The 4,394-nt window shown below is 46.6% G+C and overlaps 1 non-coding gene across 1 annotated transcript; it reads left to right on the top strand.

Annotated features, from left to right (window-relative positions):
- The first annotated feature begins 3,898 nt into the window (after positions 1–3,898).
- Positions 3,899–3,991, top strand: trnai-uau (transfer RNA isoleucine (anticodon UAU)). The gene is given in 2 exon segments: positions 3,899–3,936; positions 3,956–3,991. It is a non-coding gene; the product is annotated as a tRNA-Ile (tRNA).
- The last annotated feature ends 403 nt before the right edge of the window (positions 3,992–4,394 follow it).

The following is a 4,394-nucleotide window of genomic DNA, read 5'->3' as shown; positions in this document are numbered from 1 at the left end:
GGTGCAGCAGGGTGGGATTCAAATTCCTGGGGCATCGGAACCAGTTCTGTGGGACCAGTACAAACCGGACGGTCTGCACCTAGGCAGGTCTAGAACCAATGTCCTGGGGGAGTATTTGCTAGTGCTGTGGTGGAGAAGTTAAACTAATATGGTAGGGAGATGGGAACCTATGCAGGGAGGCAGAGGGAAACAGGAGGGAGAGAGAAGCAAAAGATAGAAAGGAGAATAGTAAAAGTGGAGGACAGAGAATCCCAAGGCAAAAAACAAAAAGGGCCACATTACAACAAAATTCTAAAAGGGCAAGGTGTGTTAAAAAGACAAGCTGAAGGCTCTGTGCCTCAATGCAAGGAGTATCCGTAATAAGGTGGATGAATTAACTGTGCAAATAGATGTTAACAGATATGATGTAATTGGGATTACAGAGACGTGGCTCCAGGATGATCAGGACTGGGAACTCAACATCCAAGGGTATTCAACATTCAGGAAGGATAGAATAAAAGGAAAAGGAGGTGGGGCAGCATTGCTGGTTAAAGAGGAGATTAATGCAATAGTTAGGAAGGACATTAGCTTGGATGATGTGGAATCTATATGGGTAGAGCTGCAGAACACCAAAGGGCAAAAACGTTAGTGGGAGTTGTGTACAGACCTCCAAACAGTAGTAGTGATGTTGGGGAGGGCATCAAACAGGAAATTAGGGGTGCAGCAGTTATCATGGGTGAATTTAATATGCATATAGATTGGGCTAACCAAACTGGAAGCAATACAGTGGAGGAGGATTTCCTGGAGTGCATAAGGGATGGTTTTCTAGACCAATATGTCGAGGAACCAACTAGGGGGAGGCCATCTTAGACTGGGTGTTGTGTAATGAGAGAGGATTAATTAGCAATCTCGTTGTGCGAGGCCCCTTGGGGAAGAGTGACCATAATATGGTGGAATTCTACATGAGGATGGCGAATGAAATAGTTAATTCAGAGACCACGGTACAGAACTTAAAGAAGGGTAACTTTGAAGGTATGAGGCGTGAAATGGCTAGGATTGGCGAATGATACTTAAGGGGTTGACAGTGGATGGGCAATGGCAGACATTTAGAGACCGCATGGATGAACAACAACAATTGTACATCCCTGTCTGGCGTAGAAATAAAAAAGGGAAGGTGGCTCAACCATGGCTATGAAGGGAAATCAGGGATAGTATTAAAGCCAAGGAAATGGCATACAAATTGGCCAGAAATAGCAACGAACCCGGGGACTGGGAGAAATTTAGAACTCAGCAGAGGAGGACAAAGGGTTTGATTAGGGCTGGGAAAATAAGAGTACGAGAGGAAGCTTGCAGGGAACATTAAAACGGACTGCAAAAGCTTCTATAGATATGTAAAGAGAAAAAGGTTAGTAAAGACAAACGTAGGTCCCCTGCAGTCAAAATCAGGGGAAGTCATAACGGGGAACAAAGAAATGGCAGACCAATTGAACAAATACTTTGGTTCGGTATTCACTAAGGAGGACACAAACAACCTTCCGGATATAAAAGGGGTCAGAGGGTCTAGTAAGGAGGAGGAACTGAGGGAAATCCTTATTAGTCGGGAAATTGTGTTGGGGAAATTGATGGGATTGAAGGCCGATAAATCCCCAGGGCCTGATGGTCTGCATCCCAGAGTACTTAAGGAGGTGGCCTTGGAAATAGCGGATGCATTGACAGTCATTTTCCAACATTCCATAGACTCTGGATCAGTTCCTATGCAGTTGAGGGTAGCCAATGTAACACCACTTTTAAAAAAAGGAGGGAGAGAGAAAACAGGGAATTATAGACTGGTCAGCCTGACATCGGTAGTGGGTAAAATGATGAAATCAATTATGAAGGATGTCATAGCAACGCATTTGGAAAGAGGTGACATGATAGGTCCAAGTCAGCATGGATTTGTGAAAGGGAAATCATGCTTGACAAATCTTCTGGAATTTTTTTGAGGATGTTTCCAGTAGAGTGGACAAGGGAGAACCAGTTGATATGGTGTATTTGGACTTTCAGAAGGCTTTCGACAAGGTCCCACACAAAAAATTAATGTGTAAAGTTAAATCACATGGGATTGGGGGTAGAGTGCTGACGTGGATTGAGAACTGGTTGGCAGAAAGGAAGCAAAGAGTAGGAGTAAATGGGTACTTTTCAGAATGGCAGGCAGTGACTAGTGGGGTACCGCAAGGTTCTGTGCTGGGGCCCCAACTGTTTACATTGTACATTAATGATTTAGACGAGGGGATTAAATGTAGTATCTCCAAATTTGCGATGACACTAAGTTGGGTGGCAGTGTGAGCTGCGAGGAGGATGTTATGAGGCTGCAGAGTGACTTGGATAGGTTAGGTGAGTGGGGAAATGCATGGCAGATGAAGTATAAAGTGGATAAATGTGAGGTTTTCTACTTCGGTGGCAAAAACAGAGACCGACTATTATCTGAATGGTGACAGATTAGGAAAAGGGGAGGTGCAACGAGACCTGGGTGTCATGGTACATCAGTCTGAAGGTTGGCATGCAGGTACAGCAGGCGGTTAAGAAAGCAAATGGCATGTTGGCCTGCATAGCGAGGGGATTTGAGTACAGGGGCAGGGAGGTGTTATTACAGTTGTACAGGGCCTTGGTGAGGCCACACCTGGAGTATTGTGCACAGTTTTGGTCTCCTAACTTGAGGAAGGACATTCTTGCTATTGAGGGAGTGCAGCGAAGGTTCACCAGACTGATTCCCGGGATGGCGGGACTGACATATCAAGAAAGACTGGATCAACTGGGCTTGTATTCACTGGAGTTCAGAAGAATGAGAGGGGATCTCATAGAAACGTTTAAAATTCTGACGGGTTTAGACAGGTTAGATGCAGGAAGAATGTTCCCAATGTTGGGGAAGTCCAGAACCAGGGGTCACAGGCTAAGGATAAGGGGTAAGCCATTTAGGACCGAGATGAGGAGAAACTTCTTCACCCAGAGAGTGGTGAACCTGTGGAATTCTCTACCACAGAAAGTTGTTGAGGCCAATTCACTAAATATATTCAAAAAGGAGTTAGATGTAATCCTTACTACTAGGGGGATCAAGGGGTATGGCGAGAAAGCAGGAATGGGATACTGAAGTTGCATGTTCAGCCATGAACTCATTGAATGGCAGTGCAGGCTAAAAGGGCCGAATGGCCTACTCCTGCACTTATTTTCTATGTTTCTTTCTCACCCACAGTACACACATTCTCTCTCTCCCCCAATACACACACACACACACACTCTCTCCCATAGTACAAACATTCTCTCTCTCTTCCCCATTACTCACACTCTGTTTCCCCCTCAGTACACACACACGCTCTCTTCCCCCCGCCAGTATACACACACTCTCTCTCTCTCTCTCTCTCCCTCCCTCAGTACACACAGTCTTTCTCTCTCTCACATATACACTCTCTCTCTATCTCTCCCCCTCAGTAATGTCGCTGATCTACGGCCTGTGGTTTTCCCCTCCCGGGCTCCAATCGAGCCCTTCAGTTTAAATCAGTGAAATGTTGGGGGAAGCGGCCGGGAAATCTCAGCCCCATCCACAGGGGCCTAGAGCGGCCCGGGCCGCGGGGCGGGAGTGTGCTCGCCGGCCGGCCCGGGGAGCGAGTGGAGGGGAGGCGGGGCTGGCTCTCGGCAGCAGCAGTAGAAGCCGCAGACAGTGAGATTGGGCAATGGCGTCCACTCAGCCCGCGCTACAGCCGGCCCACATTCCCGTGAGCCGGCGGTGCGGGTCCAGCCCGCCGCCTGCCCCTCACCCGCGGACCGAACGCCGCCGCCTGCCCCTAACCCGCCGGCCCAGCACCGCCGCCTGCCCCTAACCCGCGGACCGAACGCCGCCGCTTGCCGAGGGTAGATGGGAGCTGTGTCGGCCGTTGATGTCAGAGCTCCAGTGGCGCAATCGGTTAGCGCGCGGTACTTATATGACAGTACACAGTGAGCCATGCCGAGGTTGTGAGTTCGAGCCTCACCTGGAGCACATGTTTTACAAGAGCCACATCGCCACAGTATTCATGACCCAAAAATCAGCCCTCTCTGTTTTGGGAGAAAATAATTTTAAAAAAGCAACACAGTAAACTTAAATTGCATCTCTCCAAATAAAGAAACTGTTGCAGCGGACTGTCATTTAAAAAAAGTACGATAAATAATATTTTATAGTAACTGTATTCTAGCAGAATTAGAACAATATTGTTAATTTCTAAAATATTTTTTAACAGTTAAACTGTATGTTTTTGCAAAAAGATATAACGCAAGTTTTTTTTTCAAAAAGATATGTTTACTACAATTATCCAAAATGTATTCTTGGTACTTAGTGATTCGAAATGTGCTTAAACGTGTGGGATGGAGAACACAGCTAATATTACAGACCAATTTATTATTCT

The sequence above is a fragment of the Pristiophorus japonicus genome, chromosome 9, assembly GCF_044704955.1.
Source record: "Pristiophorus japonicus isolate sPriJap1 chromosome 9, sPriJap1.hap1, whole genome shotgun sequence".
NCBI lineage: Eukaryota > Metazoa > Chordata > Chondrichthyes > Pristiophoridae > Pristiophorus > Pristiophorus japonicus.
Note: the sequence above shows the minus strand (reverse complement) of the source record. Positions and strands in the feature narration are given on the sequence as shown.